Source organism: Narcine bancroftii, chromosome 1, assembly GCF_036971445.1.
Source record: "Narcine bancroftii isolate sNarBan1 chromosome 1, sNarBan1.hap1, whole genome shotgun sequence".
Classification (NCBI taxonomy): Eukaryota; Metazoa; Chordata; class Chondrichthyes; order Torpediniformes; family Narcinidae; genus Narcine; species Narcine bancroftii.
The window spans coordinates 420,597,589-420,623,074 of NC_091469.1; the positions used below are offsets into that span (position 1 = coordinate 420,597,589).

Genomic DNA, 25,486 nt, shown 5'->3' on the forward strand with positions numbered 1-25,486 from the left:
ATGTAAAAACTATTTCCACTTTGGATGCTGATCCATAGCTACTGCAAAAGACTTTCATTGTGATTATAAAATATCTACATCGGCTTAAGCTCGATTAAGAGAATTGTTCATTGTCTGCTTTTTGCTGTTAATATCCCCAGTTGGTAAGCCTGTCTTTCTCAGTTTGATGATTAGTTCCTTCATTATCTGAAGATTAGGAGGTTTGTGTAATTCTCAGATTATTACCATAATTGTTTATTTTTATTAAGAATGTTGTTCAGTTGATTGGAAGTTGTTCAGCTCTTTAGAAGACGATGCTTGTTTAATAGCTGACACAAGTCTGCAGATCCTAGAATGTGGATCAAAAAACAAATTGCTGGAGGAACTCAGCAGATCGAGCAGGATCTATGGGGAGGGAGGAATTGTTTAAGTTGAAGGTTCTGTTACTCACATTTATAATTTTGTAAATAAGAAGACAGTTGCATTTATAATTGGTCTTTTCTGAAAATATCCTTTCATCTGTATTTGCATCCATACTTGTAGCAAAGTAGGCAAGTAACAATCCAGGTTATTCACTCGGTATACAGTAAAACCCTTGCTATGCAGCACTTACAGAGATTGGTAGATGGCAGAGATGCAAATTTTACGGTTGCTTGGGACCACTCTTACAATCCCTAACTAATACACCAGCATTAAGAATAAACAGTTTAAAAAGACAAAATACAGTATAAAATGTAAAGAGATTCGAAAAAAAAAATCAATGTTGTCGTCCTCAATTACGTAAAGTTCACTTTAATCAGTTAATTCCTGTAATTTACAGAATTTAAATTCAAACCCTGGTCGTTGGCACTGAAACAGTGTTGCACTAGCCACGACGCTAACCTTGCTGCCGTCATAATTAACCTCTCTTTCCCCCGTTTACAGATAAATCCTTACTAATATACATAAAGTTTCTTACTAAGCAGGAATAAGAAGACACTTTAAGAGAGTCACCCCAACAGTTAGCAGCATTAGCCAGCTCTTCATCCTGGATGACGCTATTTTATTCAAGCAGCTGCTATGAGCAAAGTGTAACCAAGCCACTCTACCAGCTGAATATTTGCTCTCATCTTCACCAAAGGTTTACGTGTTACTTCAGAGAACATTTACAATTTTAAACTTCTATTTATTTTAATCCTTTTTTTTCTGTACATTTATTTAGGTCTAGAGAAGATAGTAAACAGTAAATTGGGCTTAATCTGTTCACTGACATCTTGTGCCACAGAATCAAAAAAATTTACAGGGTGATACACAGAGTTCTTGTTGGAACACGTATTTCATAATATTCCATGAAAAAATATACATTCTAGAGAAACTGGGGATCATTAATAACAACTTCTTGATTTCCCCTTTAGTTGTGTGTTCATCCTTCAGAGGTTGCTGTCAGTTTCTTGGTTTAATTACAACTACAAATGATGATTTTTGCCATAATTACAATTGTAAATGCAGCCCAATGTTCGAAGAAAGGTACAAAAGTTGACTTGGCTACTTTAATCTAACTGAACAATTCTAGCATTCCTCTTTAAAAACAATCCCATGGATTTAGAAATATGCTGGCAGTGTTGTACAAGTACAGAATTAATTTCAAGACAAAAATTCTTTAATATATTTCTTAAATATTGTTATTGGCTGTTTCTCAATTTAAGTTCCTATCACGGATATTCCAATATATCTTGAGATAACACAGGAGTAGGATTGAAGAATCACAAAATGAGCCTCAAAAGGTACAACATTCCTCAAGTTAGTTGCCTGCTGGCAAGGGCTTCACTCATTTTCCTTCTCCTTCTCGTTCTTTGACTTTGAGGACAGAATACTTTTCCACGAAGTGGGTCATTGCCTGATGTAGGAAGTGGCACCAGTAAAGCTAATTGATAGTTTCTCTCTGTCCCCAGCTTTTGATGGCTACACCTATCTTCCTGTAATTTCTCTGATCATGGGTCAATAGGGAGAAGACAAACTGGCATAATATTATCGGATAGTGCATGAGGACGATTGATCTCTGAGGATATTGGCAGAAGTGGAAGTTCAAACCGTTTGATGCATAGGATCTTCTGGAGTCCTCTTCAGTCGTACCTCTCCAGATTCCTGAGATTCTTTCGGTAGGTAACCGACCGATGTATATCACTGATCAAGGTGTGACTACATGATTGACCCTAGTATCCTTCTGACAATTATGATCAGTGAAAATGGGCTAGAGCAATTTCCCAAAACATCAATGCATTTTGAGAGGGGTGGGTACTGAGGCAAGACCTGAGACGGGCAGACAGAGCATTGTGGGATTTTCTATGTTAAATAATAAAACTGTGATATGTTTTTGTGAAAAGATCCAATGTGGACTGAAGGCCAGTCTCCGAGTGCATGAGAACGATGAGGTTACTAGCATACTGAAGATTGAGAAAGGGTTTCTGTGGTGAATGTCCAAGCTGTCTGTCTTCCCCCCACCCCCACCTCTGGCGAGCCTTGCTGTACTAATAATGGCTGTGCATTTTCTCTACTGTTTAAGGACACTCCCCTTGGGTATAACTGTATATGCATCTATTGTCTTTCATTATTGTACCATGAGTTTCTGCTAATAAAAGCCATGATTATTGTTTGACTACATCATCTTTGTCTACTTCATCAACTGTCACTTCAGAGGAGAGTGGGGTGGGAGACAGGCAGCTTGGCAGACATTCACCACATTTTCCTAAAAGTGGGGTATGCTAGAAATACCTACTGCCCTCACAAACCCATTGGCCTGACTTAAAGTTCATCCCGACACTTGCAAGGATGTAATCTTTTGCTCAATTCCTCTGCCTCCACTCCATCTGTTCCCAGGATGAGGGCTTCTACTCCAGGATAGGCAAAATGTCGTCCTCCTTTAATAAATGTGGTTTCCCCCCACAACCCCCCCCCCCCAACCCCCCCCCCCCCCAAACTTTCATTCATAAAGAACACACTCCTGTCTCTTCTGTTTCTTCTACTTCTGCTTTCATCCCATCTTCCCTCAGCAGAACAAGAACAGAGTGCTTCTGGTCCTCACTTTCCACCCCACCAGCCTTCATGTTATTCCCCAATACTTCCTCCAGCCACATCTTACCCACCTCATCTCTATCTACCTTTTGCTGCGATCAGACTCTCCAAGACTTTCAGATTTGCTTTTCCAGCCCCACCCACCCTTCTACCCTCTTGGGCACTTCTCTCTGTTACTGCAGACAGTGCAAAACTTGTCCATGCATCTCCTCTCTTACCTCCATCTGGAACCACAAAGAGATTTTCCTGGTGAGGAATAGTTTTACATGCACATTATCCAACCTAACCCACTGCATTCAGTGTACCTGGTGTAACCTCCTCTACATTGGTGAGAACAAATGCAGAGGGGTGACTGCTTAACTAAACACCTGTGCTGAGTATGTGAACTCCCAGCAATTTCAATTCCCCTGAGCATTCCCACACAGCTGTTAGTCCTCGGCCTCATTCTCTGCCAGGGAGAGGTGAAACCTAAATTTCATGAACAATATATCAGATTCTTCCTGGACACCTTAAGCTGACGAGAAGAACATCAAATTTTCTAATTTTATGTAACCCATCCCCACTGATTCCACAGTTTCTAGCTCTTCTTTATTCACTCCTCCTTTCTTTTCTCTCTAACCACCCAGACCCCCACACCCCATGGTCTCTTCCTTTCTCTGCTTCTCCCACCTTGTACTCAATACCCTATCAGCTCTTAGCCCCTCCTCACCTCCCCTCTCTTTTCTTACCCTCTCAATATGCTTGATATTACCCTTGTCCTACTTTAGTCTTAATGAAAGATCTATAACGTTGACTGACCATTTCTCTCCATGGATACTACTTGACTTGTTGAGTTCCTCCAGCTACCAATTGTTTGCAATTTTTGTGTTTCTTTCTCTGTGAAAAATACATATTTTATCCTATTGATCAGGGGTGTTTTGGTAACTAAAAGAATGATTGGCAGCAATCGTGTATTTTTTTTTGGAAATGTTGCCCCAGTTCTACTCTTTACATATAACCTACTTTTAAAAAATTTGAATGAGATTTTCTGCATTTTGCAAATAGGAATGAAAATTAGCAAACACAAACAGGGCTCGACTTGCTTTGGGCATCTGGGTATCTTGAATATATTTGCTATTTATCTATCACAACTGTTTTTGAATATTTTAAGAAAGTATCATATTCTGTAAAAAATAGTTACTCTCTCGCAGGGAATCTAAAGTAATATCAGTCCCTAGATTCTGCTGACCTGAAGATATTCCAGTTTTGAACTCAGTGTTTGAATAAATTACTGTGCACCAAACTATGAGGACTGTTTATGGGATAAGGAACACCCACATTTTAAATCACTTATACAGAGCCTTGAAATTCAATGAATAAGCAACACAAGGAGTAAAAGATTCCCTTTCTGAACTTGCATGCGGGCACACTCTGCAGTAATATGTTATCTCAAACCAAGCAGGAAGCTCTAAATTTAAAACTAGTGCAATATGTTTGTGATGCCACCGTCTTAACGCACTTCCATTTGTACCAAAAGTTTGTAGCTTCCAAAAAATATACTTCTGTAATTGCTTCCTTTTTTATTTAGCAGTTACAAGTATTAAAAACTGTGTTTGGTCCTGCATTCTGGTGACCTGAACTAGAAATTTACAATGTGTGAGTCATTTAAAACATGATGCATCGTCTTCATAAAGATGAGGAAAAACAGATGTTTACATTAAACTAAACTTGTGAGGTTTGAATTAATGCATAGAAATACACACACACACACACACACACACACACACACACACACACACACACACACACACACACACACACACACAAATTTTACACAAGGTTGAAAGTAGTCTGTTTCTTTTTGCTTTTAAAGAAAACTGGTTTATTTTGATGATTATCTGTATTTTATTAATTGCTTCTTTTGATCTATATGTACTCATTCTTCAGTGGTCAACTTTCATTACTAAGAAAACAAGATAGGAGAAAAGAAATTGATGTTTGTTGGACATCAGGATCTCTCCTTAGTATCCACTCGTGCAAAACAAACTATATGTGTAATGGACTGAAGTAATGAATGTGTGTCATAAAAACTAAGTTAAGATGGTCTCTTGTAATAATTAATATGTAGTTCTGATTGTGCAAAACAAGCAAAAGCTGTGCCAAGCCTGATGGCTCTCTGCACCCACACTGTCCACAATAAATAGAAATGTTTTTGTCCACTTTAGCGGATATATATATAAAAAATCCTTTAGACTGGGAAACCAGAAAAGAAAATGCTGGCAATATGTAATAGATTAGTCAGCATTTATTTTCAGAACAATTCTAAGGAAAGTTCCACATTTTAAATTCTCAGTTTGCTGTTAGATGACATCAGTTGCCACTGCTTGGCATTCTATCTCTGACTGAATTTTTGGTCACTAATCTTATCATTAGTGTTAAGTTTTGTTTGTAAATATGCTTGTAAAGCACTTTGTTAAATTTAATCCAATTGAGTGACTGTTAAAACAAAATTATATATGGCGAAAATGGGCAGCAAGAGTCAGGAAATGAAGGTTTCATTGATGGGATGGTGAGTGTAGTTGGTGTAGATGGAAGAGGCACACTACATGTTGCTGCTTTGTAGTAGATGACCACCCTTACCCCCTCCCTTCCCCCCCCCCCCCCGCCCCCGCAAATTCACAAGTGAAGTGTTGCTTCACTTGGAACAATGTTTGGGGTCCCAAATGGTGGTGAAGATGAAGGTACTGGAGTAATTGTAGCATATCCTGCAGATTGATATTGATGGTTGTGGTCTTGGCATTAGGAGTGGAAGCATGATGTAAATTGAACTACAAACATTAACTTTGATCCAATAAATAAATTTTGACTGCAGTTATTAGAAGCTACTTTCTGATGCACAACATTCAGGTTATTGCTGGTCTGAAAATTGTGGCAACAGTACAAAACTAGCCTATTGCATGAAGTAGACAAGGGAATTTTAACTGTCATGAAATGTCAACGTTGAGCTCAAAAGGTTAACTTTGAACTATCTTCATGCTAGTGCATTACGGTTGTTTACCGGAGGATTTCAAGATTGAAGTAAATCTTGTCGGATCACATCCTGAAAGAAACACCGTGCATTCTGGAAAGGTCATGTGTGAAGGTTGCTTATTTCCAACTGTGGTATCTGTGTTCTCTGGATTTCTATTATCTGATAAAATTCAGTTTCAGATTAATGCACATGAAACACAGATCAGAACATGAGCCCCCTTGGTTCAAAGTGTCTTTGCAGATTGTCTTTCCAAAACTTTCTATAAGCATTGTTGCAACCTATACCACAAGACATAATCTTTAAGATGTAATACCTTTAAAGCAGCAATTAGCATTTAGATTACGTGTATTTATTAATAATCCTCTGACTAAGTCTTGGTAGTTTTGGGACAGAGACACTGTGATGCTATTCCTACAAGGGCAACCATTCAAAACCCTGTAGTTCCACTTATGTATTGCTAATAGCAGGGCTATGGGTTGTTCCCAGCAGGTCAGGCTTCATCAATGGAAACAAAACAGCCAATGTGGCAGATTGGGTGACCTGGTCTGTCATCGTGCAGACAGAGAAAGTAAAATTGAAAAACTTAATGAGGCCAGAAGAATACAATGTTCACAGATGAAAGATGAAGAGTTGTGCCTCAAGCTTGTGTAAGATTTCATTGAAACAGAGCAAAAAAAGCCATAGGTGATATTAAGATGGAGAACTAAGTGCAAGTACTAGGAAGCCCAGGATTGTTCCTTAGTGCTGCACAAATCTGCATATGAGTTCTTTAGTGTAGTTCTGAAATCTGTCTTTCTGAGTATGGCATCAAACAACAGTCGTTGTCATTGGCTGGAGAAATTTATCTCCAAAACGTACACAGTTGTCTTTCCTGCAAGCGTTTTAATAGTCACCTGCTGCTTCAACAGGTATGTTGCTGGAGATGAATTAACTCTCAACAGACATCCTCTATAAACCCACCAACTCGCACAGCTACCTTGACTACATCCCTTCCCACCCTGTCCCCTGTAAGGATTCCATTCTCTCAATTCCTCCGTCTTCGTTGCATCTGCATCCAGGATGAGGGATTCCATGCCAGATCATCAGACATGTCTTCCTCAAGCAATGTGGCTTCCCCTTTACCACCATCAACTCAGCTCTCACCCGCATATCCTCTATTACCTGCACATCTGTCCCAACATACAACAAAGACAGGATTCCGCTTGTCCTCATCTACCACCTCACCAGCCTCCGCATCCAACACATCTCCCTCTGCCATTTCTACTACCTACTACATGATCCCACCACTAGACAAATATTCCCCTCCTCCCTTCTCCACCTTACTCAGGGACTGCACCCTCCATGACTCCCTTGTCTACTCCTTCCTCCCTACCAATCATTCCCTTTGTACCTATCCCTGTGACCACTTGCACCCACAGTTCCTTCCTCACCACTATTTGAGGCTCCTTCCAAATGAAGCAACATTTCTCTTGTGAATCTGCAGGTGTTATCTACCGCATCTGGTGCTCCCGTCGTAGAGACTGTACTCAGACTGGGAGATCATTTTGTTGAGCATCCAGCTCTATCTGCCACAATAGCGTGGATCTCCCAATGGCCACTCATTCAATTCCCCATCCTATTCACTTGCTGATATGTCTGTCCAAGGTGTCATGCACTGCCAGACTGAGAGCACCTGCAAAATGGAGGAATAACACCTCATCTTCTGACTAGACACCCTCCACCTGGATGGCATTAATGTAGACTTATCTGGCTTTTGTTAAACACCACCCCCCCCCCCCAAACTTCTTCCTCTGTGGCCTTCCCCCAGCTCTGTCTCCCCCTTCCCTCTCCCCTTTCTCACAAACATGATAAATTCTTACCTGTCCCTTATTATATCCAATTAACACCTTTTGACCTTTTGTTGGTCTGGATTCCTCCCCCGACCAGCAGTGTCTGAATTCTGAGACTTTCTGAGATTTCCTACTTCTGCCTCATTCTGCTTATTCCTTGAAGAAGGGCTCAGTCCTGAACTGTTGGCAATATATCTTTGCTTATTATGGACGTTAAAAAGATCAGCTGAGTTCCTCCAACATTTTTGTGTGTTTTTACAAGTAAGTTTATTCCTCATTTTGGTTCGCTTGGTGCAGATCCATTAGCATTTGGGCAGCTCATTCTTGCTGCTGCTATCAAGCCACTTGGCAGTGGCCAGTTAAGTTCCTCAAACCAAGTGTGTTCTGTTCTTTTGCTACTTTTAGCACTTCTTTCAGTTGTTGTTTTGCTACATCATGAGCAGGTGGACAGGATTAAAAGTTGTATTCATGATGTTCACAGTTAATGTGGAGGGCTGTCAGGTCTGCTGAATGTCTACTGCTGTGGTAGCACCTCTCGGGGCTTCATGGTCATCATTGGGACGGGACCTACCTAGGAATTGGGATCTAGATATGTGGGATATTCACTGAAAAATGGGACTCTCTGGTCCTGACTTTATAAGGTTATTACTTGTCTAATGGGACAGCTCTTGCAATTTAACTATATCCTGAGTGTAAGTAAGATGGAATTTGCATGATTAATTGACCTGGGAGTGTGATGTCCAAAGTCACTGACTCAGTATGTGTTCAGTAGGTTGTTTAGTTTTTTTTTACATAATTGGATTTTAAAAGCTCGATACAACTGAATGGTTAGCTGGGCCATTTCAGAAGACAGTTCAGAGACGACAACATATAATTTGGCCTGGGTATTTGCCATGTGTTTTTTTGAGGACAATAAAGTTTGTGACAGAATATATACTGACAGGATCACTGATAAAATTTTATTTTATTCTATATTAAATCTCCCATGTAAACACACTGAAACGCTGAAGAAACTCGGCCAGTCTTATCAGCATCTATAGGAGTCAAAGATGTATGCCGACGTTTCGGCATACATCGTTTCGGCATAGGAAAAATCGGAAAAGGCAGAAGGAGGATATCCTTGAAGAAAGATATCCTGCCTTTTCTGATGTTTTTTCTTGAAAAAGGGCTCAGGCCTGAAATGTCGGCATACATCTTTGTCTCCTCTAGATGCTGATAAGACCAGCTGAGTACCTCTAGCATTTTGGTGTGTTTACTGCAATCACAGCGTCTGGAGCCTGTCATGTTTCACTTAGATCTTCCATGTGTCTGTTTGGGAAACTCCCCATATTCAGTTTTCTACATAGATAAACGGTCCAAATAATTTCCGGAATATAATGCAAAATTTTATACCCATTTCTACTCTCAATTATGCCTCTCACCTCTTTCCCTCCTGAAAGTCAAATGAAGTTACTGGCAATGGCTATGTTTGACAGAGCAAAAAATGTAATCATTTCAGGAATTCAAAACGATGCCTGTTATCGGTAATGATGGGAAAATGTAAGAATTGGATTGATTGTTGAAATTCTGGACTACTAAATGGTTAAAGTTTAAAAAAAAACAAGGAAATGGACAGTGGAGGAAAATTATAAGATACTGGTTTCTTCCATTTTGTTTTAAATAAGCACGGTTGGTAATGAACTTGACAAGGAATGCAGGTTTAAAGGGATAGAAAGATGGAGGAATAAAAGGTAGAGTGGAACCCAACTTTTGATAAGTGGGAATGGTTGCTGGTGCTCAGAATTATTACTGCATAAACCAGTGGTTCTCCACCTTTTTCTTTCCACTCCCATGCCACTTTAGGTAAACCCTGTGATTAGTAAGGGATTGCTTAAGGTGGTATGTGGGTGGAAAAAAAAGTTTGAAAACCACTGTTTTAATCGTCCCCAATTAACTCGTTATGTGCACGGTTTCATAACTCCAAAGGAAATGGGCCAATGACAATTTTTCTCAAGCCAAATACCACTTTAAGCAATCCCTGACTAATCACAGAGCACCGATGCCATAAAGGCTTGAAAACCACTCGCAAAAACTAATTGTAATTTCAATTGCCCATTCAACCAGAGGATATCCTGCTCCTCTTACAGGCTTTCCTTTTGCTCCCTTTGACTGAAATCTTTATAGGAAAGGTGGGGGGGGGGGGGGGGGTGGGGGGTTAACCAAAACTGAATGGAATTCACTCAATGAAATGTGAAATGTTGTCTCTCAGGAATAGCATAGTAGGTAATAATTGTTAGTCAACAACCTGTCTGGTCCTGCAAAAATTTCTACATGTGGAGTCTCGTTCTCGAAAGAAAATTAACACTCCAGACTAACAACCTCCATACAATTCTCTTCCTTGCACACTTGTGTAATCTCATTTTGCTTTCTGTCTTGTATGGTTTTATGTTTTGATCTTTTATCAATCATTCAGGTGCCTTGCTGTTCGGCATGGGCGATCATGTCTCTCCCTCTGGCATGATCTCTGACCCTTCGAAGTGTAGTTGTAGCCTCTCCTGTTCTCCTTCGGTGAAGGCTCCTTCTTTGAGCTGAGACTGTAATCGATGTTGAGTTCATGATTATACAAGGGAAAAATACTGAAGTAGTTTCCTGTTGCCTTCTTCAATGGCAGTTTCCATGCTGGACAGGTACCCCTGGCCTTTGATCAGAAGATACATCTCCCCAGTGTTTTTAGTTTTACAACCATAAATTCCAATTTGTAGAATCTGCTTGTAAAAATCATCCACCATCTGCAATCCATGCTTTCACATGACCCTGATTGGGAGGCTAAACAGGTACTACATCTTGCCCAAGGGTAACCTGTAGGCTATTGGACGGAAGGAGCGCCTTCCACCTCCTTTTGCTGAGCAATTGCACAGACAGGTACTACACCTTGCCCAAGGGTAACCTGTAGGCTTTTGGACGGAAGGAGCATCTTCCACCTCCTTTTGCTGAGCAATTGCAGAGCACAAAAAAGGTATTCCAACTTTTTATATCTTTGATTTAATCTTGTACGCAAGACTTGAAATGTAATTGCGTATTTTCTTTCCCTGGGTTCCTGTGGAGACTATTCTAATTGGTTGAAAATCTTCCCTGCTGCCTGTCTGGTTTTTGCTTACACCTTGAAGGAGGGTTCATTCCTGAAATGCTGATAATGTATCTTTACCTCTGATAGATGCTGTGAGACTGGCTGAGTTCCTCCAGCATTTCCGTGTGTTTTTACAAGCTTCCTTGCCGCTTTCCCCTCTGATTACTATGGTAAATTCCACAACTTCCCCATAGAGGGCACCAAATTCAAGTAAATGATGGAAGCAACAATTTGACAAGGTTTGTGAACAGTTGTGTACAAAAGGTGAAACTCTTTTCTCAGATAAACAACATATATATTTACCTACTTTGTCTTGCATGCTCTTTCATTTCAGTTCTCTTCAGAAGAGCTTAAAGATTGTCAAAATATTTTTTTATAAATCTTGGAAATAAAAAGATTAGAGGGCAATATCCTTTGACTTATGAGGAAAGATTGCGCAAATTGGGATTGTTCTCGCTGGAGTTTAGAAGATTGAGAGGGGATCTCATAGAGACATATAAAATTCTGGCAGGACTGGACAGAATGGATGCAGATGGGATGTTTCCAATGATGGGAAAATCCAGGACCCGGGGCCATGGTTTGAGGATAATAGGCAAACCATTTAGGACTGAGATGAGGAGGAATTTCTATACCCAGAGGGTGGTGAATCTGTGGAATTCATTGCCACAGAAGGCAGTAGAGGCAGGTTCATTAAATATATTTAAGAGGGAATTAGATATATTTCTTCAATGTAAGGGTATTAAAGGTTACGGAGAGAAGGCGGGGACAGGGTACTGAACTTTAAGATCAGCCATGATCTCGTTGAATGGCGGAGCAGGCTCGAAGGGTCGAATGACCTACTCCTGCTCCTATCTTCTATGTTTCTACGTTTCTATGAAAGACAATTATAAGTACTGTATGTGTAAAGTAGAATATTTTTCATTTCCTGTTAATCAGTACTGCTCATGCTTCATAGTAAGAATGTTCTGAATTCAGGACCCACTCAGAGTCATTTGACCATTTGGTTAGCCAGAGGTGTGGTGTATTATTAATTCAAATTTATTGTCAGAGTACAAGAATGACATCACGCACATCACTGAGATTTTTTTTCCCATGTGCAAGGCAGAATTTCTACTTTTCGATGGTGTAAACTGTACTCAAGAAAAAGATGTGTATACAAAAGAGAGAAATGTAAAACAAATTGAAAACACAGGAATATATTCAGTAATAAATCTTCTTTCTTTGGCTTGGCTTCGCGGACGAAGATTTATGGAGGGGGTAAGAAGTCCACGTCAGCTGCAGGCTCGTTTGTGGCTGACAAGTCCGATGCGGGACAGGCAGACACGATTGCAGCGGTTGCAAGGGAAAATTGGTTGGTTGGGGTTGGGTGTTGGGTTTTTCCTCCTTTGCCTTTTGTCAGTGAGGTGGGCTCTGCGGTCTTCTTCAAAGGAGGTTGCTGCCCGCCAAACTGTGAGGCACCAAGATGCACGGTTTGAGGCGTTATCAGCCCACTGGCGGTGGTCAATGTGGCAGGCACCAAGAGATTTCTTTAGGCAGTCCTTGTACCTTTTCTTTGGTGCACCTCTGTCACGGTGGCCAGTGGAGAGCTCGCCATATAACACGATCTTGGGAAGGCGATGGTCCTCCATTCTGGAGACGTGACCCATCCAGCGCAGCTGGATCTTCAGCAGCGTGGACTCGATGCTGTCGACCTCTGCCATCTCGAGTAAAATCTTCGCTAGGATTCTACTAAATAGAATAATACCTAGTGTCGCCGAGAATATTCTCCCAGAATCACAGTGCGGCTTTCGCGCAAACAGAGGAACCACTGACATGGTCTTTGCCCTCAGACAGCTCCAAGAAAAGTGCAGAGAACAAAACAAAGGACTCTACATCACCTTTGTTGACCTCACCAAAGCCTTCGACACCGTGAGCAGGAAAGGGCTTTGGCAAATACTAGAGCGCATCGGATGTCCCCCAAAGTTCCTCAACATGATTATCCAACTGCACGAAAACCAACAAGGTCGGGTCAGATACAGCAATGAGCTCTCTGAACCCTTCTCCATTAACAATGGCGTGAAGCAAGGCTGTGTTCTCGCACCAACCCTCTTTTCAATCTTCTTCAGCATGATGCTGAACCAAGCCATGAAAGACCCCAACAATGAAGACGCTGTTTACATCCGGTACCGCACGGATGGCAGTCTCTTCAATCTGAGGCGCCTGCAAGCTCACACCAAGACACAAGAGAAACTTGTCCGTGAACTACTCTTTGCAGATGATGCCGCTTTAGTTGCCCATTCAGAGCCAGCTCTTCAGCGCTTGACGTCCTGCTTTGCGGAAACTGCCAAAATGTTTGGCCTGGAAGTCAGCCTGAAGAAAACTGAGGTCCTCCATCAGCCAGCTCCCAACCATGACTACCAGCCCCCCCACATCTCCATCGGGCACACAAAACTCAAAACGGTCAACCAGTTTACCTATCTCGGCTGCACCATTTCATCAGATGCAAGGATCGACAATGAGATAGACAACAGACTCGCCAAGGCAAATAGCGCCTTTGGAAGACTACACAAAAGAGTCTGGAAAAACAACCAACTGAAAAACCTCACAAAGATAAGCGTATACAGAGCCGTTGTCATACCCACACTCCTGTTCGGCTCCGAATCATGGGTCCTCTACCGGCACCACCTACGGCTCCTAGAACGCTTCCACCAGCGTTGTCTCCGCTCCATCCTCAACATCCATTGGAGCGCTTACACCCCAGTAATAAATATTGTCAAAGTAAAGCCTTTTTTTCAACTTGCATCCAAGTTAATTGGCCATATAGTGTCCCAGGATAGAAAGGTGTTTGTGCTGTTTCCACTGGGACACTGACTGCTTTTCCACTGAACACCGCTCATCCTTGGGGATCAGAGAGTCTACCTTCAACTGGAAATGGGTAACTTGCTGCTGTCCTTTTTCTACTGATTTAATTGGCACGCTGGCATCAGCTGATGCTGGGGGCAGCAGCGAGAACAAAGCATGTCTAGGGTGGTGTGAATCCTTAATGATTTCCAATGCTCTCCGACAGCAATGTTCCATGTAGATTTTCTCGATGGTTGGGAACGTTTTGCCTGTGGTGTATTGGGCTGTGTGCACTACCTTTTGCAGGGCTTTCCGCTCAGAGGTAATGGTGCCCCAATACCAAGTTGTGACGCAGCCCGTCAGCACACTTTCCACTGCCTATCTGTAGAAGCTTTACAAGGTTTCTGATGTCACACCAAACTTTAGCAAACTCCTGAGTAAGTTGAGGCACTGACGAGCTTTCTTCATGAAGGAAAGGTCCTCTGAGATAATGAATCCTGGAATTTAAATTTGCTCACCCTCTCCACTTCGGATGATACTCCAATGTTCACTGGATCATACACCTCTAGTTATCCCCTCCAAAAATCTACAATCAACTCCTTGTTTTTTGTGACATTGAATTAGTACACCATTCAGCCAAGTTCAGCCTGTATGCTGACTCAGAACCTACCTCTACAGCCCAGTTGCATCATCAGCATATTTGTGTATGGTTTTGTTGTCGTGCTGCGCCACACAGTCGTTGTAAAACGAGTGGAGCAGGGGGCTAAGTATGCAGCTCTGTGGTGCTCTGGTACTGGTGAAGATTGTGAAGGAGATGTTCTTACCAATCCTCACTGATTGGGGTCTGGAGGTGAGGAAATCCAGGATCCAATTAGGCAGTGGGGTATTGAGGCCCAGGTCAGAGTTCGCTGATCAGTTTTGAGGGGTTGGTGGTGTTGAATGCTGAACTATAGTTGATAAAGAGCATCCAATGTTTTGCATCTTTGCTGTCCTCATGTTCCAGGGCTTTGGGTAGAGCCAGTGAGATGGCACCTGCCTTAGACCTGTTGCTGCAGTAGGCAAATTTGAACAGATCCATGTTGCTGCTCAGACAGATCGGACATGCTTCAACACCAGCCTCTCGAAACACTTCATTACTTTGGATGTGACTGCCACTGTTCAGTAGTCATTTAAGCAGTTTACCACACTCTTCTTGAGCACTGGTACAATTGAGGCCTGTATGAAACAGTTGGGTACCATGCCCAGGTCTTGGAATTTGCTGATCAGTTTTATGGGGATGATGGTGTTGAATGCCAAACTATAGTAAAAAAAAGAGCATCCTGATGTATTTGAGATCCTGGCTTTCAGACACATATTAAAAATGAGGGTTCATCAGTTTTAACACATCAGGACACTATTTTTGTTAATTTGTTATAATCTTTCGTTTGCACTTCCTTCTTATTTACATTTCTTTTTGCATATGTACCTTTTCTTGAGTGCAGGCCTTTGCATTACTAATAAGTAGAAACTCTGCCTGGCCTTCAGGAAAAAGAATCCCAGAGTTGTACGTGATGTCATGTATGTACTTTGGCAATAAATATAAACTGAACTTTAACATCAAATAAAAGCAGTGTCTTGGCAATATTCATCTCTCAACCAAATCGTCAGAGCACTCTGTCATGGCAATATTGATTTGTTATTATGAGATAGTGGAGATAAAAAGTCTTAACCCAAAATTTTTCACTCCATAGATGCTGGTTGACCCTCTGTGTTCCTCCATGTTTGATCCTGGCATCTGCAATATCTTATGTAACACAATAGTGATTATGACTTGATGAGTCTTTGCTTCTGGAAAATGACTGAAACATTATTATGCATCAAAAATACTTAATTTAATATGACAAACCTTGTTATATCTTTACATTATGAAAGGTAACATATAAATGCACATTTTTCTCTCAAATAAGCACTACAAGTGTTTGATGCTAGTAATCACTTTTTAAAATTATTCTTACAATAGTATTTAGAAAATATTTTGCCGATGCATCTATTGGAAGTGCTTTACCTATTTAAATCGCCAACAAAATTTTGCAATATATTTTAATTAATACAAAATATCTTGACAAAAGTGATAAGCTGCTAAATATTACAATGCATTTGGTATGCTTTTCAACAAGAAAGATGTTTGGTGAAATTTTAAATGAGGAATTACATTTGTCCTTTATGGAATCATGGATTTTAAGAACAAAGAAATAGGAAAAGAAGATCCCAATGCACTTGGACATGCAAGTAGGCAAGTTAGGCCGAAGGCCCTGGTTCCACGATCTATGACTATAATTCTAAATTCAAGACAGTAAGTACACTGTTGACTAATTTTTCATTATTCAAAAATTATTTTGTTTATTTTTAGTTGGATTAAAATAGCCTCATGTCCTTCCACATTTTGTTTGCTTTGATTAGATTGAAATCAGCAAAGTGATTATAAACCCTGAATGATTTTCATTAAAAATCTTTGCTGTGCCTCAAATCTAATTTGTTCCATGTTTGCTGATTCTATTTGTGTCCAAATATCTGTTGACCACAGCCTGAATGGCTGAGGATCTGTAGTCTTTTGTGAAAGGAATCCCCAAAATTTACAAGCCTTCACATAAAGGAACTTCTTTCATCTCACTCCCAAACTGTATCCCCTTATCCTGAGACTTTGTCCCTATTCCATGCTCTTCAACTGGTGCCTTTCACCCTGCCAGGACAGCTCTGAATTTTGAATTTTTCAGTGAGGCTACCTTTCATTCAGTAAGTATAAGTGAATCTTCTTTAACTTTTCTTTTTAGGTCAACTGTCATTGCCAGGAATCAATCCAGTAACATATATTCTCCCCAACACACAGGGACCCAAACTCGACACAGTGCATCATATGAGATCTCACCAAAGGTCTATTTAATCTTAGGCATCACCTGTTTGCACTAAATACTGTACAAGTGAAAAACAGACGTCTGCAGATGCTACCTTTTGCCTTCCAGTTGGTTGCTTCAGCTGCATTATATACCTTTCTGGTAGCCTTGTATCTCCTTGCCGTATCTTGCAAAACCAGCACACCAGGGTTCCTCGGTCAGGACCTTCATCAGTCGGAGTATTGAGTGTAGAAATTGGCAGAGGTATAAGATATTGGTGATGCCCCATTTGGAGTATTTTTCAGTATTACCATGCTGCAAGAACAAAGTCGTCAAGCTGGAGAGGATACAGAGATTTATGTGGGCGTTTCTTGAACGGGGAGGGGGGGAGGGGCCTGAGCTATAGGGAGAGGTTGAGTAGGCTAGGACTATATTTGGAGTTTAGGAGTATTGGGGTGATCATGAGAGGAATAGATCAACTGAATGCACTTTTGTCCAGAGAAAGGAAATCAGTAATCAGAAAAAGTAGGTTTAAGATGAGGGGAAAAAATTTAAGAGGAACCTGAGGGGTGATATTTTTACACAGAGGGTGGTGAGTGTGTGGAACAGGCTGCAGGAGGAGATGGGGGTTTTTTATATTTTTTTATTTTTCACACTGTGAACCATATCAACCAAAATATGTACAAACATATCTCATTAAATTTACACAGTGGTCTTTTCTCCCCATTTTTTCCCTCCCTCCCCTCTACCCACCCCCCGTCCAATACCCAAAAATATTCAACATATACAATTCAATAAAACCATAAAACAATATTTTCACACAAAGGAAAATAAACAAGAAAATATATTTATTACACACTGAATCTAGTCATTTTGTCTTCTTATCATTTTCATTCTCGTTTTAGGGGATGGAGGTCAGAGGCAAGCTCTCTCTGATATGTTCCATGTATGGTTTACAAATTTGTTCAAACATTGTGACTTTATTTTTTAAATTATATGCTATTTTTTTCCAAAGGAATGCATTTATTCATTTCCATGTACCATTGCTGTATACTCATGCTCTCTTCCATTTTCCAAGTTGACATTATACATTTTTTTGCAGTCGCTAAGGCTATCACAATGAATTTTCTTTGCACTTTATCCAATTTGAGACCTAATTCTCTACTTCTTATGTTACTTAAAAGAAGTATCTCTGGTTTTTTTTGGTATGTTATTTTTTGTAATTCTATTTAGTATCTGATTTAATTCTTCCTAAAACGTATTTACTTTCGTACATGCCCAAGTTGCATGTAATGTTGTTCCCATTTCCTTCTTACAGCGAAAACATCTATCTGATAATGTTGAATCCCATTTTTAAAAATTTTTGAGGAGTAATATATACCCTTTGTAACCATTTATACTGTATCATGCATAACCTTGTGTTTGTTGTATTCTTCATAGTTCCAAAGCATAACTTTTCCCATACTTCATTTTTTATCTTAACGTTTAGATCCTTTACCCACTTCTGCTTAGGTTTATAGTTTATTTCATTTTCCTTATTTTGAAGCTTAATGTACGTGTTGGTTAGAAATCTTTTGATTATCATTGTTTTCTTATCAGTTCTGCCAAAGGTTCTATTGCTAAAGCAAACAATGAGGGGGACAGTGGACATCCGTGTCTAGTTGACCTACTTAATTTAAATTGGTTCGATACATATCCATTTACTGTTACCTTCGCCATTATACAATGTTTTAATCCAATTTATATATTTTTCTGGTAGATTGAATTTCTGTAATACTTTAAATAAGTAATTCCACTCTACTCTGTCAAAGGCTTTTTCTGCGTCTCGAGCAACAGCCACTGTTGGTTTCATATTTCCTTGAGCTGCATGAATTAGATTAATAAGTTTGCAGACATTGTCCTCTGTCTTTTCTTAATAAATCCAGTTTGATCTTGTTTTACTATTTTTGGTACACAGTCAGCCAATCTGTTTGCTAATAGTTTTGTTATTACCTTATAATCTGAGTTAAGTAGAGATATTTGTCTATACGATGCTGGTGTTAATGGATCTTTCCCCGTCATTGGTATTACTGTAATTATTGCTGTCTTACATGAATCTGGCAAGTTTTGTGTTTCTTCTATCTGGTTCATTACTTCCAGGAGAGGCGGAATTAATAACTCTTTGAATGTTTTATAAAATTCTATTGGAAATCCATCCTCTCCTGGTGTTTTATTGTTCGGTAGCTTTTTTAATATATCCTGTACTTCCTCTCTTTCAAATGGTTTTATTAGTTGGTTTTGTTCCTCTTCTTGCAATTTCGGCAGTTCAGTTTTAGCTAAAAATTCCTCTATTTTATCATCTTTCCCCTCATTCTCAGTTTGATACAAGTGTTAATAAAATTCCTTAAAATTTTCATTAATCTCTTTTGGATTATATGTAATTTGTTTGTCCTTTTTCCTTCATGCCAATATCATTCTTTTAGCTTGTTCTGTTTTAAGTTGCCAGGCTAATATTTTATGTTTTTTCTCCCAGTTGTAATACTTTTGCTTTGTTTTCATTATGTTCTTCTCCACCTTGTACATTTGTAATGTTTCGTATTTAATTTTTTTGTCTGCCAGTTCTCTCCTTTTCATTATATCATCCCTTTTTACTAATTCCTTTTCTGTACTTACTATCTCCTTTTCCAACTGCTCTATTTCCAGATTGTAATCCTTTTTCATCTTAGTCACATAACTTATTATCTGTCCTCTAATGAAGGCTTTCATTGCGTCCCATAATATAAATTTGTCTTTCAAATTTATTTCAAAATAAGTTTTAATTTGGCGTTCAATAAACTCCCTAAATTCCTGACTTTTAAGTAGCATGGAGTTTAACCTCCATCTATATGTTCTTGGTGGGATGTCCTCCAGTTCTATTGCTAATAATAGGGGTGAATGATCTGATAGTAGTCTAGCTTTATATTCAGTTTTCCTAACTCTCCTTTGAATATGGGCTGACAACAAAAACATATCAATCCTTGAGTAAGTTTTGTGCCTACTCGAATAATATAAAAATGCCTTCTCTCTTGGGTGTTGCCTCCTCCATATATCCATAAGTTGCATTTCCTGCATTGATTTAACCATAAATTTGGCTACTTTACTGTTTTTACTTGTCTTTTGTCCAGTTTTATCTAACATTGGATCCAAATTAAGGTTAAAATCCCCTCCTATCAATATATTTTCTTGTGTGTTTGCAATCTTCAAAAAAAATCATGCATAAACTTTTGATCTTTCTCGTTAGGTGCGTATATATTGAGCAAATTCCAAAATTCGGAGTATATCTGACACTTTATCATTGCATACCTCCCTGCCGGATCTATATTATTTCCTCCTCTGTTTTGATTGGTACATTTTTGTTAACTAGTATGGCTACACCTCTAGCTTTTGAATTATAGGATGCTGCCGTTATGTGTCCAACCCAGTCTCTCTTTAGTTTGTTATGTTCCGCTTCAGTTAGATGGATTTCCTGCACAAATGATATATCTATTTTTTCTTTCTTCAATAAATTTAATAGCCTCTTCCTTTTAATTTGATTATGTATTCCATTAATGTTTATAGTCATATGGTTCAACATGGTCATCTTATATCTTGCATACATCTCTTTTCCACTTCTTTGCTACCTCCATCCCTCTTTTCCCCATTTTCATCTTAGTTTTCTCTTATTACACTTAATATACGACAACACATTTAAGACATAAAGTACCCCCACAGTTTCCCACATCCACTAATACCTTAACCCCAAAAGTTTCCCCCCCCTCTCTGAGTTGCCCCATACCCCTTGCCAGGCAACCACAACTTCCCTTTTCATTTGGGTCGCGATCTTGTTCACAGCGTCAACTGATTTTTGCAGTGATGGTTATTCCCCCTCCACTCAGCCCTCTCCAGAAAACACTTTTTTTTAAACACATATAACAAAGCTCTCTCTCCTTTTTTCCCCCTTACTCCTTTCCTTCCCTTCTCTTTTCCCTCTAGTTCTTTACATATACATTGTTTTTACATCTTTATACATACTTTATCACTGTTCTTCATTCTTGTTACATCTCTTCATCTCTTCTGTCCTGCAAACGTTCTGCGAATTCTTGCGCTCTCTCCAGATCCGAGAACAGTCTGTTTTGCTCCCCGGGTATAAATATTTTAAGCACGGCTGAATATCTTAATATGAATTTGTAAGCTTTTTTCCATAAATTTGATTTTGCTGTATTAAATTCCTTCCTCCTCTTTAAGAGTTCAAAACTTATGTCTGGGTAAAAAAATATTTTTTGACTCTTGTATTCCAGTGGTTTATTATCTTCTCTAATTTTATTCCTTGCCCGTTCCAGTATATTTTCTCTTGTCATATATCTCAAAAATTTTACTAAGATGGATCTTGGTTTTTGATGTGCCTGTGGTTTCGGTGCTAATGCTCTGTGTGCCCTTTCTATTTCCATTTCTTCCTGCATTTCTGTCGTTCCCAGGACCTTTGGGATCCATCCTTTTATAAATTCCTTCATGTCTGTGCCTTCTTCACCCTCCTTCAGGCCCACTATTTTTATGTTGTTTCGCCTTCTATAATTTTCCAACAAATCAATTTTCTGAGATAACAACTCTTGTGTCTCTTTAATTTTTTTGTCACTTTCTTCCAATTTTTCTCTTCATTCACTTCCATTTCCCACTCTTCCACATTCTCTATTCTTTTCCCTATTTCTGTCATTACCAGTTCTAACCTTTGCATTTTATCTTCGGTTCTTTTCATTTTTCTTTTAATTGCATTAATCTCTTTTAGTGATCTCATTTGTTTTCAAAAAAGACTTTATCTATATTCTGTTCATCAGTTTTACCTTCTATTTCTCTGTGAAGATCTTGGTCTTCTTCCTCTTCCTCTGTGTCTGTATCTATGTTTGTATCTTCTTCTTCTCTTCTTTGTGACTATGTCTCTTCTGTTTTTCCTGATGAGCTGCTTGTATCTCTTTGTCAGGCCTCTTGTTGCTGGGCCTCTTGTTGCTGTTCCTCCCCTCTTGGCCTGCTCATCTGTTGTGCTTCTTGACGTTGGTCTTCTTGTCGATCTTCCTTCCGTCTGTCTTCCACGTCTGTTTCATCACACCCGCTTCTGCTGTCTTCCTTATCCTCCAGCTGAGAGCCCTGGTGTCAGGCGTCTCTCAGCTGCTCGGTCTGTGACAGCCCGCTCCTCTGCTGAGCCCCCCTCCCGCCGGTGTTCTCTTTCTCCTCTCATTGCGCACTGCGCATGCGTGACTCCTCGCGCATGCGCCGTTGCACACTTTTGTTTGGCTCTGAGAGCTGGTGGGTCGTGACTCTGTAGGGCAGGTACTGACCTTGAGGGTCAGGCAAAATAATGGTTTGGCACAGACGAGATGGGCCAATGCGCCTGTTTCTGTGCTGTTGTGTTCTGTGGTTCTAAGTGGTTATAAACTGAGTGGTTTTCAATAAAGATCATTGCATTGTTGAGATTTCCAATGGTAATGGATAATTTAAAGTACTTTTCCCCTTGCAACTTACAATTTCAGCAGCTGTTTCAGTTAAATGAACATAACAAGCTCATATGGATTTCAGTAAATGTTGCAGTCAATTGCACTGAGTTTGTAATTTTATTTTCTGATTTCAGGAACTTAACATCCTTGAGGCTGTACTTTAAAACTCACATTGAAAAGTCTTTTCATTTATAATCAAGTTCAGATGGTGAATTAACCTAAAAAGTCAAATCTTAATCATACTATTAACACAGGGCTTAAATTCTGCCCTGAGCATTCCCTTGTGCTTTCTGTGCAAAGTGCAAATAATTATTTAATTTATTCAAAGTAATTAATATTGAAGAAGTTATAATGATTTTATAACTTCAGTTTCTTTGTTGCTACAAGGGTTGTTTTTTTTCATTATTGGAATCTTGTAGGCTACATTTAATTTTTCTGAGATTTTTTTAACCTCAGTTTTGTCACTGTGGCTCAAGAAGTATTTCCAGAAAAAAAATCAAGTAGATATATTTAATTCTCCTGCTAATGAGATGAGGCATAGCACTACATGAGAAATCAGTTTAAATATGAATACCCTGTGGAAATGGGGCTGTGAGGAGGGGGTAAGATGAAAGGTAGGAGTATTTAAGGGACTTAATCAAGATTCTTTTATTGTCATGTAATAAATCAAAAAATGTGATACTACATGAAATTCCCTTTAGTTTACCATCAGGGAAAGATTCGCTATCAGTACAAATTGCCGGTACCCCTTACAGTCAGAGAAAGCAAAGCAAAAGAGAGTCCCCCAGAGTCACTGAGTGTCCATAGATTTGCCTCAAGCACTTCCACAGCCATTCTGTTTTTATACTCCACTTTTCAAGATGATGTGAAATTGAATAAGCACTTTTGTACTTGCCTTTCCTAATCTGAACAGGTCATTAAATTATTTCTCACATTGAATCTTGTATTGGGGCAAATCAATTTATGCTTGAAAATCCAGTCATGCTGCAGTTAGATTATAGACACTCCAACCAATCCAAGCCAGGAGTTTGTGGAGGTTTGTAATGACATCAGAAACCCTGGCAAATTTCTACAGGTGTGTGGTGGAAAGTGTGCTGACTGACTGCATCACGGTCTGGTATGGGGACACCAATACCCCTGAGCGTAAAGCCCTCCAGAAGGTAGTGGACACAGCCCAGGACATCACAGGCAAAATCCTCCCCACTACTCAGTACATCTCCAGAGAACGCTGCCGTCGGAGTGCAGCAGCAATTATCAAAGACCCTCACCACCCAGCACACGCTCTTCTCCCTGCTGCCATCAGGAAAGAGGTACAAGTGCTACAAGACTCGCACCTGGTTCAGGAATAGCTGCTACCCCTCCACCATCAGACTCCTCAATGACAAACTCAACCAGAGACTCATTTAAGGACTCTTACTTGTGCACTTTATTGATTTTCTTTTTGTTCTCTGTATTGCACAGTTTGTTTACATTCGTTATCTGTTTACAGTTCTTTGTTTGTTCACATGTTTTGTGCTGTGTACAGTTTATTTTTGCACTACCAATTAATGGTAAATCTGCCGCGCTTACAGAAAAAAAAGGAATTTCAAGGTTATGTATGATGTCATGGATGTACTCTGACAATAAATCTGAATCTGAAAATTTGCAGTCTATTGCTACCCTTGAGTTACCTTCACTCGCTCAATCACTCCATTCGGTTTGTGCAGCTCTATTTGACCCTGTTCACTTTGGACATTAAAATTTAATCCAATATTTTTCTGCAATATATTCATTTTGTATTTCAAGAAATGCATGTGCGTGTTTTGACATTGCACAAACAATTTTGTCCACAGTTCATTTTCATCTTGGCTGCATTGATGTTGTGGCACTAGCCTGAAGGTTGCAGCTATTGTATTTCTATTGTATTCTTTGCTGCCATGCCATTTTTGTCCTCATGGCATGTGTTTGGTCAGACCTTGTAATGAGCTCTGCTCTTTACATAGTTTTTCTAGTAATCACTCGATTTTATATTTTAGTTTGTATTTTTTAATGTGAAATTAAAAGCAACAGCAGTTGATGAATGAATGTTCCTGCAATGAGGAAATAAAAATAAATTGTTAAAATGTACGTTGAGAAAACTGGGTCTATAGGGTTTCCTTTTCCACTCCAGTGCTATTGATAATGATATGGCCAATGAGGCCATTGTGTGATCTGCAGTTGGTTGCTCAATGGCCACATTTTTTCTGGACTTCTGCTTGCTCTGAACATAGAGATTCTAAGGTTAATCATAGATGCTCATTCTCTTTTGATTTGTGATGGGCCAGGTGGGCCAACCAATGTATGAGAATGCTACCCACTATTAAAGCGGTGTTGAGAGCTTGATTTGTTTTCTCTATTCCTTGTTAAGCAGATGTGATGAAGTTCAAAGTCCAATGTGCAATTGCCTGGATATGTTAAGAGCCTTGATGCAGGGGATATTTGCCTGATGTTGATCTGCTTATCCCTTGAATTGGGAGGTTTGAAGGCATATCTCTACTGCTTTCAGATGCATATTGTCGAGAGGAGAAAAACAATGGTACATTAAAGAGAAAATGGGATGTGAATGGTTGGGGGGGGGGGTACAGAAATCTGCAAATATAATTTCATGCAGTCTTGGAAATGAGCCAAAAATTTCTCTTGACACTCCCTACGATGCTACCATTAATTACTGAACACAGAGGGAGTTTTTCAATGTACTTCAAATGAGATGGTAGTCTGAAAAAGTAGCAGCTCCAGGAATTTCCTGGTTTCAGTCCAAAATGCAGCTGCAATGCACATGGTCCATTGGTTAAATCTGGGTCATGATCTTCTCATTTCGCATTTTTGCATTTACTTGTTCCAGATATTTAATTTATTATTATTTGCAAATAGTGATTCACACATTGAACAGGTAAAAAAAAACCAGAAAATTATTCCTAACTTATTTTTGCATTTAATTGTTTCAGATATTTAATTTATTATTATTTGCAAATAGTGATTCACGCATTGAACAGGTTAAAAAAAACTAGAAAATTATTCCTAACTTTGGATTATACATTTTTGGCTCATTTCCAAGACCTTACATGAAATTGTAATACTTCCATGAGCAAATTGTCAATAAAGATGTTATTTTTGAAATGGAAAATAGTAATAAATTTGAAAATTCAATGAAATCTGGAAGGATATGTATTAAATTTTCTTGAAGTTAAACTTCATTATTATCTACTAAGTTATGTACAATTGATATGAAATTTACAATATTTGAATGCTCAGTTATGTCAATACCTGTATATCATTTGCCACCCAAACGTGCCATTTTAAAATTATAATATTATAAATGT

The 25,486-nt window shown here is 39.3% G+C and overlaps 1 protein-coding gene across 4 annotated transcripts in view; it reads left to right on the forward strand.

Moving 5' to 3' along the window:
* The window catches only part of LOC138751600 (juxtaposed with another zinc finger protein 1), a 228,436-nt gene that overhangs the window by 55,418 nt on the left and 147,532 nt on the right, over positions 1–25,486 (forward strand). The window lies entirely within an intron of this gene.